Genomic DNA, 16772 nt, shown 5'->3' with positions numbered 1-16772 from the left:
CCCAAGAATCAGAGAGACTTTAGCTCTTTTAGGTGATATAATTTTAAGAGTTGGACACAGGACCCTGTTTATTATTTTTTGTAATGCTTTACAGTTATCTGCTGAGTCCTTTTAAATGACTTTTCCACAACTACTCATGCATCATTTTCCCTGATATTTCTCAGGGAAGGTGGCTGTGCTGTGCTGTGCTGGTTAAGACAATAGATACTGGAGCCAGACTTCTCAGGTTTAAATCCCAGCTTGATTGCTTAACTGTGAAAACTTAAACCTAAAACCTCATTGTCCTCATTTGTCATAAAAGATACAAAATATATCAAGTTATTTAAGTTAGAAGAATGCCTAGCACTCAGTAAATGTCCTGTAAGTGTCCACTACTGTTTTGAGAGTTTGAGATAATAAGCCATATACAACAGTTAGAGAGTGTCTAGCCTTCAGTATACATTCAGAGGCCAGACACTGCACACCCCCATCTCTTTCAAAGATTTATGAAACCAGTAGTTGATTAAAAAAAAAAAAGTAAAAATCCTCACAGTTTGAAGTAACAGAACTCTTAATATCTGAGATACAGATCAAGTGTAAAGCGTCAAAAATTTGAATGATCCACCCATTTTTCCTTGGGTTTTGGCATGTAACCAAGTCTATTCCCTGCTTCTTGGAAGGTTTCTGATTTAGCAACAAACTTCTCTGACTAGTTTTCTTACCCTTAATCAGTTGGAGTAAGACTCCAGCTATAATGAATAGCTTGTATAGTGAGGAAGGGAGGAACTGAGTCCCATCACTTCCCATTCCTACTGAATGAGTTGTCACCTCCATCAAAACATCTTTGTCTCTTGTGTACTATGAAAATTCATTGCTACTCTAGTGTGATGACATTTTTGTGTGGAGAATTTAGCATTTATTGTAAAGATATTATTTTAGTTCTTGTCAAATTTAACTTTCAGCTCAGGGTTGCAACTAGGGATGAAAAGAGCAAATATAGAGTAAAAATAAGAAACAAAAAAATAAGGCACCGAGACAATTCAGATGTCAAGATTGCACAACAGGAACAGTTCATGGAAACACAATGGCAACTGCATATAACTTCTTGGATAGTTCTGTCTTGGTCTTCATCATATGATCTAATGCCCTATGTTTAAATTTACACAACTTGGTGGGAGGTATCAGGGGAATTTGGTGAATCATCTCACAAGACATAATAATTATCTAAGAAGTTCTTCCCAGCAAGACTAGACTTTAAAATCAGGCAGGTTACAACATGCAATTACCTGTGTAAATTAAAACAGAATGTCACAACTATAACCAAAAGTCAATTATCAATCTCCATCTTTTTATTTTGTAAATGGCTCTGACACTTGGCCACCTGGTGTGTTTTTTTTCACAGCAGTTGAAAAAAATAATTGATATATCATAACACTCATTTATAAGCTGAGTTCAGTAAGTTGGATAACAATCATCACTACCTAATTCCAGAACATTTTCGTGGCCCCTAAAAGAAATCCCATACTCATTAGCAATCATTTCTCATTCCCTCAACCCCCTAAGCCTAGGTAACCCTTAATCTACATTATGTCTGTATGGATTTGTCTCTTCTGGATATTTCATATAAATGGTCTTTTTTGAATGGTTTCTTACACTTCTTACTACACTTTTAAGGCTAGTTTATGTTGCAGTGTATACCAGTACTTCATTCTTTTTCATTGCTGGATACAGTAGAATTTTCCAACAGAATTTTGCAGTTTTCAGTATACCAGTCATGCACTTCTTTTGTTAAACTATTACACCCCAAATTTGAATGCTGGATATTGACGATGTCCAGGAACCACACTGTGGCTAACTATGTGTTCCTCCTTCCTGGCTTCGTGTCTAGTGTAATGTCTTGAATTACGGCTGGCAACCTCTGTGCTTGTTGAAGTGAATTGAAAAGTGACTTATACCTACAGAAAGTCCCTAGTGCTCTTTCTTTGTTACTGTAGCATATCATTAACATCACAGAAAAAGCAGTAGTCCCATCTAATAAGAAAACTTACTGATAGATAATATATTAAGGCCAAAAGGGTTAATTTACATGGCCAGAGACAGTCAATGTCAAATAAAAAAAATCAGAGAACAATTCAACATTAATCCTTAGTACTATATTATTTCTAAAAGCTTTTAAGCTAAGAAGAACATAGAGATGATCAGGAAGAAAAATAGGGTGACACTAACTGATTTTTATTGAGTTACATAAAAAAATGTATATTGTCATGTCATCCAGTTCTTTTAGGGCTAAAGGAAGGGTTTCTTTCTTGAACTTTTAAATTAGCAGTGTTTAGCCAGGAGACTTAGAATTATCTCCATGCCACACATCAGTGACATTGATACAAGCTTATAAGAATCTTGACCTAATGAAAGTTGAGGTTTGGCTCATAGAGATGCAGTTAAAGATGTAGCAAAGTTTCTCAACTCTGTTTTCTGCTTGCATTTCAAGGGTAGGATCTCTTTATTGAGTTACACCTTCTAGGATGTTGTCTTTGATTCAGGCTTTAGAATTAAGCATCCAGGTAAGCATCTGGTTGAGCATTTGATATGAGTCTTAGGAGGGGATAAAACAGGTGTAGATTACCATACTTGAAAGGAGAGCAGGGCACACATGTCTAGAAAACACTGGTGAATGTACTGAGAACATTTACCAGCCAGAAAGGCACTGTCAAGGTAAAGCAACCAGATGAACCAAGGAAGTGTGCTATTATTGGCTATATTTTAGTGATCACACAACTCTCATTAACAAAAGGAAAGGAGACCTACTCTCAATGAAGACAGGAGGTATGGTAAGAGAAAAGTTAGTTATCAAGGGGTATTAAACATTGTGGCCTAAAGAGAACCACTGTGGTTGACTAATAACATCTTGTAGGTGAATGATGACAGTTATCTAGACCCAAGAAGCAGAAAAATTTCAGTTACATACGATTGAAAAATAAATATTCCCATACTCCAGAAAGTATTGCCCAAGGAAACCAAGTTAAAAATCTGTGACAATTTCTTCTCTGTAGGAAGACACAGGTAGAGAGAGAGAGGACTTATGAAATAGGAGTGAAACCAAAGAACTTAGAGATGAAGATGTGAGTTGAACTGTTGTTAATCATATATTTTTTGTCTCATCAATTGTTTGAGTGTCAAACCAATAGGCTTCATCATTTAAAGACAAAGGCCATGAAATAGACTTTGGCATGTGGAGATGTAAGGAACATTTTTGGTTCTACTATATTTGAAGCATTCTAATGGTCCATGAAATTTGTAATTTCACTGAGCTACAAACTTGAATTCTGAATTTGAGTTTAGATGAACAAATTGCTCAGTTAGGAAGTCATCTAGCTAAAGAGAGTTAATTTTTTTCTGGGTATTGAAGTCATCAGGGCTTTGTGCTTGCTAGGGCAGGCACTTCATTACTTGTGCTCTCCTCCCAGTCCTTTTTGCTTAGTTTATTTTTAGATAGGGTCTTGTGCTTTTGCCCAGGCTGGCCTTGGACCCTGATCCTCCTACCACTGTCTCCAAAGTATTTGGAAGAATTAGAAGTAGTCTTAAATAAGCTTTTCAATTGTTTAAAATTTTCTAACAGCTCTAGTTAACATAGGAGGTAACATGAATATTTACAGTAAAATATTTGAATTATTTCACATTATCCCTTTCTTGCATTAACAAGGAAAATTGAGTTTAGTTGGAACACACAACAGTCCCAGTTTCTATTTAGACATTTTTTAGAAAGGGCAATTGGTAGGAAGAGAGGTTTTTGTCATAAAATTGCATTTCCATAATAGGTATCCAATTTAAATCAGGGGAAAATTACATAAAAATGGAAGAATTGTTTTTCAACTAAGTTTCAAGTAGGATTCATAGCTTCTTAGAAAGAGATGAATTAAAGTTATTGTTTTGGCTAAGGAGAGTTGAGATATAATTTTGAATCACAAGTTTCCTACACATTTTCCTCAAACTGTTGGTGAATAATATATGATCAGTTCCAGGTTTTAGCTTTCAGTTTTCAAGGGTGAGAGCTATTTTTTGTAGCAGTTGTTTGGAACAACACATTTTGTGGAGGGTGTACTCAGAATTCTCTTTGAGAGGTCTTCAGAGACTGTGAAAGTGAAAACACAAACTTAAATCCTTCAGAGGTCTAGGGATATTTCAAGTCCCAGGGGAACAGACCAGAATGAGCCTCATTGGGTTTAGCAATAAATGACCTGATTTTGAGGACCATATAACAGAACTGTGAATTTGGACCTAACTGTGTCTCTGAAGCTGTGAGGGATCTTGGAGCATGACTTTTGTTCTTTGATGTTTATAAGCAGGGCAAGTGCTTTCAGTCAGCAATATATCAGCATTTGTGTCTTCCCCTTTGAGGCATTTGGCTCTAAGACTAAGTTTAGAAGCTGCAGAGGCAAGAAAATGCTATCCTTTTCCTCTCCCCCTGGTCAGCCTCAACTCTCCACAGGCATTTGAGGGCTAAACAAACAAAGAAATAATAAGTCCTCCTTGTGATTTTGAAATCAATAATAACAAAGGAAGGAACAATTAATAGATAGCTCAATAGCTCAAACGAAATGAATGCTTGGGATAAAATTTCTCTTTACCTTTGAAAAATGTCCTATATTAAGAAATACTGTGGTTCTTTCCTTTTAAAATATGTTTTCCTTCTCTCTCTTTTTTTTCCTACTTTAGGTTTTTATCCTCTACACTTAAACAATGCAGTGGTCCTAGTGATGAGGCACTTTATAGCTCAGTCAATAGTAGTACACTTAATTTGCTCCGAGTTTTCTATGCTGGGGTTTTTCTTTTGTTTTGCTTTACAGGCGGTCAAGCATTCTTAGATGCATGCCCTCTTGTGGTGTCTACTCTTTCTTCATGGCTGCAAAAATCATGCTTTTCATGAGTCCATCTTAAAATTGCCTCTCATGGAAGATAAAACAGATATTTCCCCTCTAAACTGAAAAGGGAAATAAAATGTGGCTCAGCTAGAGAGAGGGAGGAAACAGGATAGAAATGGGAGATGGGAGTGAGGGTTTGGTGGCTCATGTGTTCAGGTGGCACTCTGGTTTTTACGCATCATGGTAACACTACCCCTTTTATATGGGCCCTCGTACTTTTGGGAGACTTTAGATCTCTTCACCTCTTGTGAAGAATACCTTTCCTGTACCCATCTGAAAAATCTCTTGTAGTCCTTTGACTTGACTTTTCGTCTTTGAAGAAATAATTATTATCCATCCACTGCTGTCATACCTATCAAATGGTATTCCTGGGTAGATTGGGAAATATCGCTCTTATTCTTTTTTGTGTGGTACTGTGGATGGAACCCAGGGCCGCGTGCATGCTAGGCAAACGCTAAATCACGGAACTACATCCCCAGTCCTGTCTTTCTTATCCTTATCTGCTAAAGTCAATGTTTGCCTCCTCTAATTCTCATCACTTACCACATGTGTGCTGTCGTTTTATACCTAGCTTGTGCTGTATGTTAGAAATTTGCTTTTCAACTTGATAACAGTTGTGCCATTTAATTAATTAAATTTTTTTTCTGGGATCATTTAATTTAAATTTAAGAGAAAAGTTGCTGATTGGCTTACTGTTGGTTTCAACAGATTACCTAGATATAGCATCTGTTAATGTGATAAATGAGTGAAACAATATTTTTAAGGTAGTCATTTGTTCCCATTGCCTTGCACGAAACAGGTGCTTAGCAGTCATTAGTGTTCTTTCTTTCTTGATAGTGAAGTTGATAATGAGCTTTTCTAAGAGGTAAAATTATCATCTAGGATTAAATGAGTGAACTAAGGTTCTTTCTGAATAGATTTTATGCCTGTATAACAACAGATTTTGGAAGCTGGGGTAAACCCCAGTACAGAAAAAAATAAATAAATACATAAAATAGAAGAGAACTTTGTCAAGATCCAACAAAAAATTAAATACTAATATTTAATGTTTCCTATTTGCATCTGTGACTTAATATGCTTTGTTTCCTCTGATTATTTTGCAGTGTTCTTTGGTGTCACTAGCATGTATTTATACCAAAATGTAGTTCCTTTTGGTGTGAATCCAAAACTTGTGTCTTTGTGGCCTCCTGGGATGCTCAGCCACAGAACACACCATTTAGAGCAATTCTGGAAAGTTATAAAAATACTATTACAGCTGTGAATACCCATCACTGCCTATTTGATGACTAGTTTATCCAAGACACCTACGTATAGCCTGTTCCAGCTGTGACACATGGTGGTGACAAAAACACGCTGACTTCCTTTCTACATGGCACTTTATTTTTGTCAGTCCAGTAATTTCGTTGAGCAGTCTTGACTCCCTTGTCCAACTGTTGTAGACACCACAGCTTCAAAGATTTATTTGAAACAAAAGTCATAGGTCAGGTAGCCAGGTAAAGTTAATCAGACAGGGATGCACTAAAAATCTCTGGTTTGGAGATTGTCCTATTTACATTTCCAAGGAATTTGTAGGGAAGATTCTTGCAACATAAGATGAGTTAAACCATGAAACTTCTAAGGTTTCTTTCATATCTAGTACATGGTAGTTTGTAACAAACAGAGGGAAAAAAAATCTCTAAAACAACCCCAGAAAAACACAGAAACACCTTAACAAGTGCCACTTGGCTTTGTAATTGTAGTGAGATCTGATGAGCAGGCAGGCGTGGGTTATGCTTATGATACTATTGACCCTTGCTTCTCCTTAATCATTTGTGCAAAAGAAGTCTGCAAACTAAGGGAAAAACATTGTGGAGTTCTTATTGATCTGTGCTTCTGAATGTAGACTAGAGCTAGAGACTTGTTAAGCTAAATGAGCTCAACTGAGACTCAGACTGTCAGTGTTTATGTATAAGCTGCACTTTGGCTTCTGGGTCAGCAGGGGTTTCCTTCTGACTAGGCATGAACATTGTACAAGAACAGTTTTGAACAGGGCTTTCTGCATATGTATTTCACTAAAAAAGTCATATATATATATATTTGTGTTGTTTGTATCTCAGAAGTAAGCATGTTTAGAATTTGTTATTAAAAAGTATTTTTACTTAATATTTGGTAGGAATGATTGTCAGTAAATGAAAGAGTAACTTCCTGTTTTGTTTAGTGGACAGTGTAAAATTTACTTCAGTGTCCCTTGTGGTTGGAGGAATTTAAGTAGGCTTGGTACGGATTAATATTCTAGGGCAGTGGTTCTCACTACCTGAGATTTAGCAGTAACTTTAGCCTCAGCTGGGAACTTGATAGAAATGCAGCTGCTGTAGGTAGTCTGGCTCATGCTGAAGGTTGAGAACCCTGTGATAGAAAGATGACTCTTAGATCAGTAATTCTCCAGGAGGAGGAGGAAGAGGAAGAGGGTGGTGGGAATCTTATTTTCTCAAGATCACAATCTTTCTTCACTCTCCAAAGTCCTTCCTTTTACTACCATCACTGCACAGTGAGCCATTGCTCTGGAATCTGATACATCCTTTGGAGGTGTTGGGGTGAAGCACTGGACTGAAAGAAGATTTTAAGAGATGTTCCATCATCATGGAATCATGTTCTGACCTTGTGACCCTTTTAGGATACTTGTTAATCAACATTTGTAAATTTCTGTTGTCTTTGTAAGGTTTGCTGTAGTTATAGTGATACTTCTAACTGTTCTTGTGAGTTAGACAAGTACAAGAAGACATGAGCTATGTTACAATCTAGGACTAGCCTCTGGTTGCAGACTTCTTGGGAAATTTGAAAATGTTTCTAATGTTTTCTGAAGAGAAGGTTTTGATCCTATTAAATAATGCTTTGCATTTTGTTCTTCTCACGGATAATCCACTTGTTCAGCGGCTTTGAGAAAAAACAGTGTAGTGCTTGCAGTGATCATGTGACCTTTGGATCCCAGGTGGGGCACAAACTCTGGCTCTGTTCTGTATGTGTGACTTTGGGGAAGTTCCTTGCCTCTCTTGGTCAGTTTCTTCGTTTGTAAAATCAGGATGATGATAATGTTTATTTTTTAGCTTGTTTTAAAGATTTAATGAGTTAATATATATTAAGTGCCTGACCTTTGGGCTGAGGGTACATCTCAGTGGCAGAGCACTTGCCTAACATGTGTGAGGCCCTTGGTCCCATCCACAGCACTGCCAAAAAAAAAAAAAAATCCAATCAATCAATCAATCAATTTAAAAAAACCACCTGGCCCTTGGTAGGTGCTCAATGAATGTTAAATATTATAATTAATAATTATTGTATAATGAAATTAAATTACCTATTTGTGTGAATATAACTAATTAGAATAATAAATAGGTAATTTTACCCAGAAGGTATCAAGTCAAAGTCAGACACACAGAGATCTGAATTCCTGAAGTATATATTTGCAGGTAACTTGGCCACCACTGAGTCTTAATTTTCTGATCCTTGAAATGGGAGCAGGTTGCTTTGCAGGGATGCTGTGAGCAGAAACAGGGACATTTGAAAGGTGCTGATATGCCCAACACCAATGGGTATTGTTCCTTCTGTTGCTACTAGCTTTTCTCAAGCTAAATTTTAAATAGCACCTTCCCTTTCCTATGGAAACCCAGGAGTCTGATGTAGAGGAAGGGTGGATATGCTGTGGAATGGCCCATATACCACTTTGCTACTAGAATATGACTCATTACTTCTAAACTTAGTATTGCTGTATTTGTATGCTCTTTGCTTTTCTCAGAATTCTTATATTCAGATCCAACCAAAACTAGATAATAAAAGAAAGGAGCATCATTTTTCAGAGCCACCAAGAGTCACTCATATGAGGTCCTCTAACCAAGCAGTTATGTGAAAAGGACTAATATTTCAGTGAGTAAATGTGGCATTTTACATTTGTTCAGAGTTCTTCTATCTACAAAATTTTCAAATTTCATTGTCTTTTTTTGAAGTGCATTTCACATGGTGAAATGTATAGATTCTAATTGTATATTCCATAAGTCTTGACAAATGTATACACTTCTATTCTGTCACCCCGGAAAGTTTCTTCATGTCCCTTCTCAGTCAACTTCTGTTATCCATCCAATGCAATTCTGATTTCTGTCACCATTGGTGTGTTTTTCTTGCTATAGGACTTCATAGAAATAGGCTCTGAGAGTTTTCTGCATGCGTAGAGTTTTCCTTAGCATAATGTTATAGAGATTTATCTGTGTAGTGTAGTGTGTAGAGTGTATAACAGTAATTTGTCTTCTTTTTGTTTCTGAATAATATTCTAGTATATGGAAAAATCATACTTTGTTTCTTCACTTTCCTGTTGAGAGACACCTGAATTCTTTCCATTACTTCTTTTGATCATTATGACACCTTTGGACGATCAGAAGGTTGTATTATCTCCATTTTCCAGATTAGGAAGCTGAGGCTCAGAGAAGTGAGGCAACTCAATGCCACTGCTGGTAAATATGGATTTGGAGAGCAGAATCTGATCTTCTGGTTCCAGATTCTCTGCCTCTTCACTTCCCATTTTCTGAGGCCAGTTTGCTTTTGTTCCTGACTAGGAGTTCTGCCTTGTCTAACACTAGGATTTGACCTGATCCTGGCTTATCTTTGATGGAAAAGACCTAGAACAATGGAATTCAGTAATGCAGCCTGTCTCTGGGGTAACCTTGGCTAAGCCTTAGTTTCTCAGGTGTAGTAGATGGATTTCTGAGGCTGGCCTAAGGATTGAACCAGAGCAGTGTCTGGATGATACTGGGTTGGATTACAGATGTCTGAAGATGTTCTAGAGAGAAACATTATCTTTCTTAGTGACAAAGGGGAAATAGGATAGATGTGAAGTAGGACAAGCCTCTGTTAAATCTAGCACTGTCACACATCAGCTGTGTAAGTTCAGACACCTCAACCTTTCAAGTCTATTTCTCCATCTATGAAAGAGAGGAAGGGATGCTTCCCTTCCAGGTCCTGGAAGGTTCTGACATGGGACCTGTTTCTCCGTGATTTACCAACGATGGTTTAAGGAAGCATTACAATTTGATGTTGACCTTGTTGTAGGATTTCCATCCCTTGGAAAATCAAATCCTCTTTATTTCTGAAGACAGTAATGCATTATTTATAGAATCAGAATAAAACAGGAAAGTTTATTTGTGAGTAAAGCCTTCAAAATAATACAACAAAAGAGGTACACAGAGTAATTCCTTAGTTCCAAGACAGCTGAGAGAATGGAAGAGGTAAATATGTCTTTTAAAGACACTTTTCCTTCTCAGGAAAAAAGCAAACATATTCAGGAAGATATCCCTTGTTCAGAATGCTGATTAGGCTGTGTAAGTAAGTAAGGCCTATGGGATGACCAAAAGAAGAAAGAATCTTATTCAGCTTCCAAGACTTGGTTCCTCCTTTGTATGGATTTAGTAATGTCCTTGGTTCTCAGTTGCTTCATCAATAACCTGAAATACCACTCTATCCTATCCCAGGATTTGATATGAAATTTGATGAGCTAATTTTTTTCAATAATGTATATGAATGCAAATATTTGTTTAAAAAATAGTGAACTGGGAGTGCAGTTCAAGCGGTAGAGTGCTAGTCTAGCAAGTATAATGCCCAGCGTTCAAACCCTTGTAACTCCAAAAAAAAAAAAAGTATTTATGTGTATACTGTGTAACTTGAAGTATGATATGCTGTGTGAGAAAAATCTTATAACCTATGAGAAGATTGTTATGGGAATGACTTAATAGTAGAATCCGTTAAACTCTAGTAGTAGCAAAAGTTGGGAGGAATCTTAGAAGAACTGAAGCTTGGATGATTGGCTTAGTCACTCAGAGTTTCCAAAGGAATTTTCAAAGAGTTCATGGCATCATTGGTCCTTTTCAGAAAATCTGATATCAAGGAGCATTTGCCACTTTGCAGAACAGCATTGCTTCTCATCACTTGAGTTGAATGTTTCTCAAGGAAAGGACTTATTTCCAAGCACTTGATACTTGTGCTGGGAGAGGATAATCTGAAAATCAGGGTGCTGGAAAAGCTTCATTTATGACTTTCTGCAATTGGCCTTTAAGCTCCTTCACTCTGCTGGTTCAGGTTTTATGGTAACAGATCCTTTGTGTGTAGAGGAAGGAAGAGCGAATATGCCTTTGAGTGTGGGGTACCTTCTCTTGGTATAGAACACTTGAGAGGAACAAGATGACCAGTAGGTAAAGAGAAAATAAGGTAAAAAGAGTAAGAAGAAGGAGCTTAGAGATAAGAAGACATCTTATGTAGTCAATGTTCATGTGGTAATTGCTTGGTTTGGATTTTTTTTGAAAATATTTTCTTTTGGAACTTATTTTATGTATCACTCTTAAGCATATTGCACACTTTCCATATTTATTTACATGTCTATCTCTCCTTTCAGGCATAAAGAAAGACTTTTTGACTTTCAGGTGATAATAGAATATATAATTTTAGACACTTATTTAAAAATTAACATTTATTGAGTGTTTTTCTATGTGCCAGACAATGAGGTCATCACACACACACACACACACACACACACACACACACACACTTTATTTGATTCTCATAACAACTATATGAGGGAAGTATAGTTCTTATTTTTATTATGAATTTCATGTTACAGATGAGGAAACTGAAGGCAAGAAGGGAAGTTACCAAGTTTAGACAACTGATGAGTAGCAGATGTCGAAACTATGGCTTAGTACTACTATACTGAGTTTCTTGATGGTGAAAGACACGTCTTATTCCTCTTCTGCACTCAGTTTGGAGTCTGTAATAAAATGCTTATTGGGTAATTCACAGGACCTAAATATTATTAAAGAGACTTTTGCAAAACTACTGGCATCCCTAGTTCTCCTTACCCTCCATGCCATCAAGAGACAGAAATTGCTAAGGGAAAGATGTGGCATTCCCTTTTGGACCTGTTAACTTTGACACCCAGGTGTAGATGTTGGTTAGAAAATTATATTTGTGGGGTCAGATTTCAGCAGAGAAATCAGGGCAGGAGACAAAAACATGTCTCTTAGAAGAGAAGAGGTAACATTTAAAACCATGGCCTAGAAAAGAGCTGTGATGGGGATGGGGCATGGTGTGGACAGAGATGACGAAGGAGCAGAGGGCTGAAGACCTAGTGATGGGCTTCTAAATTAACAGTTGGGCAAATAAAGAAATAAAGAAAGAGAGGGAGGGAGGAAGGAAGGAAGGAAGAAAGGAAGGTGAAAGAAAGAAAAAAGAAAGAGAAAGAGAGAGAATGTGAGTTGGAGTTGGAAAACTAGGAAGGAGGACTCATGGGGGCTAAGGAAATAGTGATTTGGGGAAAGAGTGTGTGTAGCTGGGTCAAAATGGAATGAAAGGCAGGTTGGAGGAGAAGGCTTGATCATTAGTCTTGGTGTGGCCAAAAATCCTTGATAAGAGGTGTTTCATGGGAATGATGAGATGACAGAGGGTTAGAGTGGATTTGGAAAGAGAATGGAAAATGAGATTAATTAATTCTTTAGAGTCTTGCTGAAAAGGGCAAGTAAGAATGGGGCAGAAGCTGAACGGGAACTTTTCTTAAGGTGCTATTGCTGAATGGGAACTTTTCTTAGGGTGCTATTAAGACATATTTTATACTCAAATGAGATCTAGTAGTGAGGGAAAAACTGAAGATGAGAGACAGAGATAAAGGCAGAGAGAGAGAGGGAGAGGGAGAGGGAGAGAGAAGTATAAGTATCTCTGGAATGCAGTTCCGGAGAAGGCAAGTAGGAGAGGGGAGCAGTACTCTAATGGGGGAGGAGGGACAATACTTCTTCCATCCTTCTTTCAGGAGAGAAGGCAGGTTATGTGGCAAAGATGAAAAATATTCCTCCCTGCCATTCATATTACTAGGCTCCCAAGAGCTGATGGATTTTTCATATGCCAACTGACAAGCTTATTCTTCTGGACAAGTCTATACAGAAAATACTCATTCAGAAACTTGTGTAAGAATAAGGTACAATTTATAACCAAAGGCAATTTTATGATTAGATCAATATTTAAGGTTGAACTTTAGCTGGGTGCCAGTGGCTCGTGCCTATAATCCTAGCTACTCAAAGCACAGATCAGGAGGATCATGGTTTGAAGCCAGCCCAGGCAAATAACTCACTAGACCCTATCTCAAAAAACCCTTCACAAAATTAGATTTGGTGGAGTGGCTCAAGGTGAAGGCTCTGAGTTCAAGGCCCAGTACCAGAAAAAAAAAAAAAAGGTTGAACTATAAATTGCTTGCTGTTTTTATGGCTGCTATTTAAGATTAAAAGAAGGAATTTGCCATAAAATAAATATAACAAAATCTTTACTAAAATGGTAAAACATGATAAATTTAAAATCAAGAATTATGTCTTTTGTTTTGCTCAAAGCATTGAGCAAATATCTTTGCACAAATAATGGGAATAATGGTATTTTAAATCTGTTGCAACTTTTAAATACTAAGATTCTACCATATTCTCAGCACTTTTCAAACCGTCATGCTGATATTTGCAGCAAATCAAAGTGATTTTATTACAGTGTGACAAGTGAGGAAACTGCCAGTGAGGTTCTGAGGGGTTTAATGATTTGCTCAAGGTTGCCAAGCTGGTAAGGTAAGGTTTAAATTCAAGTTCATTCTGGACTCAGAGTTGCTTTCCTTCTACACTCTCTTGATATGGAAATATTTTGATGCAAATAATATCTCCATTTAACATGTGGAAAAATTGGGCTCAAAAAATTAAGTTGCTCAAATTGCTATAGACATTACATTTGTAAAACTATAGTATTTGCCTCCTTCATGGTAGGAGGGAAGGAAGAAAGAAGCAAAAAAGGCAGGAAGGAAGGATTGATGGAGGGAAGAAACAGCTAAGGTAGTGTTGTTTGTTTGGTTTACAAAGGTTGCAAAAGTCAATGGCTAGGGTGTGTCTTTTTAATCAGTATATATATATATATAATCTGTTGATGCAATCCCAGACATCATATCAGGTAATCCACTAATATTTCAGTGTATCTTTCTAAAATATTAATATTATTTTTATAAAGTATTACTTTAACACCAATACAACATGTTTAAAACATCAACAACAATTTCTTAGTTAGTATTCAAATCACTGTGACTATCTTGTGAGTGATTTTTTATTATCATCTCACTCCAATCCAAGCAAGAGCCATACAGTGTAGCTTGTTGAATTGTTTGTGGAGCATCTTTTAATGTATAGTTTTTACAACTTCCTTTTGTCTTCCCTCATGAAATTTCTTTTTTCTGCCATAACATTCAGGCCCATAGCAATGGAACAAGCCAATCATAGACTGTAACCATAAACCAAAATATATATTTCCTCCCTTAAATTGCTTTTCTCAGGTATTTTGCTACAATGGTAGAAAGCTGATGAGCACGCTGGGCTTTGTTTTAACATATTTCTGTCATTTGGTGTTTCTGAGAAATTGAGTGCTGATATTTGATTAGATTCAGCAATATGGAGGCAGGTTCATATATCATATATCTCAATATTGTAAAGTTATAAAGTTATGTCTACAGTCAGCCAGTTATTCCCACTCACAGTCGCTCCCCTACTGAAGCAGACAGAATTGTGTGGGAACAAATGAAACTCCAACTATGGCTAGCCATTGTCCGCTAGGGACATCTGCTGCTGACCAGGCATGACTAGTGGATTAGTGAGTTTTTGTTATTGTGACAAGATACTTGAGAAAAACAATTTAAAGGAGAGAAAAATCAAATGGCAAAAAGTGACTAAGTCTAAGTAAAAAATTAAGGCTTTTTCTTAAAAAAAAGGAAATTGCTATCACCCTGCAATACTTCTAGGAGGTGTGTGTTTGTGTGTAAGTGTATATGTGTGTGTTCTTACACATGTACCAGGATGTTTAGTGTTAGTCAGTGCACTGAGGGCCAGAAGGGCTCTAAGTTGGGGGTATGTAAACTTGGAAAATTCATACCATGGAATATAAGAGGCAGCAGATGCATATCCAGATAGCAATATGGATGGATCTTGAAATCCCAGTGCTCACTGAGAAAGTATAAAATAGAATGAAACAGAAAACTAAATACCACTTGATGTATGTGACTAAAAATGAAAAATATGTGTACATAAGACAAAAAGATCCATTTGTGAGAGCATATACAAAAAGAGATACACATTAAATATGTAAGAATGAGCCAGGTATGGTGTTGCAGACAGGTGGTACATTCAGGCGATTGAGAAGAGAGGATTACTTGAACCTAGGAGTTCAGCCTGGACAACATAGTGAGACCCTATCTTAAAAAAAAAAAAAGATAAAACAGAAAAGAAGAGAAAGGGAAAAAAATGAGAAGAAAAGAAAACATTAGAATTACTGCCCAGTGAACAGGGGAAGTGACTAGATGTAGAGTATGAGGATAAAAGAACACACCAACGATCAAACAAGTAGGGGTCAGAAGAATAGGAAGTGGAAATCTCAGGTTCCGTCTAGCTTTCAATCTTTTCTTATCTCCACAGTCTTATACTGCTTAACTCATCCCTCTCTGCTTCATTTTTTTGAACTGGGGTATGAATTCAAAACCTTACACTTGGGAGGCAGACACTTTACCACTTGAGACACTCCACCAGCCTCTTTATGTGTTGGGTATTTTTGAGATAGGAGCTAGTGAACTCTTTGCCTGGGGGCTGACTTCCATCCTCCTGAGTAGCTAGGATTACAGGAGTGAGCCACTGGTGGTGCCCAGCTACATCTACCCTTCTTTTTTCTTTTTCACTTATTCTTCTTGATGAAAGTTGGCCCACAAAAATGCTACTAATTAGAAGCAATCTCTTGATAGTTCTTCATTTTTTCACAATCTCATGTGAAAATGACTTTTTCCTTGTATTTCCAGTTTTGAAGCTTTCCTTTCCCAATATTTCTGTTTGTTGTTTTAGAATTTCAATCTCCTTGTTAAATTTCTCATCCATGTTGTTGGCTTTCTCATGCAGTTTTGAAATGACTTTCTTACTTCATTTACCTGTTATGTTTGAATCCTCTTTGGAGCTCATTGATCACTTTTAAAACGGGACTTCTGAATTCTTTGGCATTTCAACCATTTCACTATCTTTGGATTTCGTTGTTGAGAAGTTATCTGCTTTTGGTAGGGAGGAGGTAATATTGCTTTGCTTTTTCATATTTCTTGTGTTTCTACATTATAATTTTTGCCCCTGTTGAGATGGATGATTTCAGGTTTTTCTTTTTTTTATTTTATGGGGGTCTTCTTAGTGAGCAGCCTTCTCCTGAGTTTACCATTCCATTACCACTCAGAGGAGCCATAATAGATAGCTGTAGCAAGAAGAACAAATCAAAGCCTTAAAAAAATTCGTGAATATGAATTATACCCCCAATAAGGCTTGAAAAGAAAGGAACTAGGAATTTTATAGGATAAACTAGAAGTTTTTAGATTATTAAAACTATAGGTGTTAATAGATTAATGAAAAAGAAGGATGGGAGAAAGAAAAAACAAAGAAGCAGCAAGATAGGAAGGAGAGGGGAAATATATGAGACAGAGGTATAAGAAATAACATAGAGAGAGAATACAATGAAGTAAGTTCAAAGAAAGACAAAGCAGTCTGAAAGAAAAGAAAAGAAAAAACCCACCAATAGCAAAGCCGCCAGGTAATATTTCTTCCTTGCTGGGAAGGAAGACAGATCCTCCATTCCCCTGCCTCACGGTTGTCATTTGCAGCTTACATTGTGGTTAGAACAGCTATTTTTTCTCTCTGAAGTCCAAACAAGTCAGACTGGAAAGGGCGGTTTGTAGGCCGTGTCCCCTCAGAGCAGTAGATGCTTTCTTCCACCTCTGGCCGGCTGGGAGAGTTCAAAGCGGTCAAAACAAAGCAGTGTGCTGGCTGGGAAGAG

The sequence above is a fragment of the Castor canadensis genome, chromosome 5, assembly GCF_047511655.1.
Source record: "Castor canadensis chromosome 5, mCasCan1.hap1v2, whole genome shotgun sequence".
In the NCBI taxonomy this organism is placed as follows: Eukaryota; Metazoa; Chordata; class Mammalia; order Rodentia; family Castoridae; genus Castor; species Castor canadensis.
Note: the sequence above shows the minus strand (reverse complement) of the source record.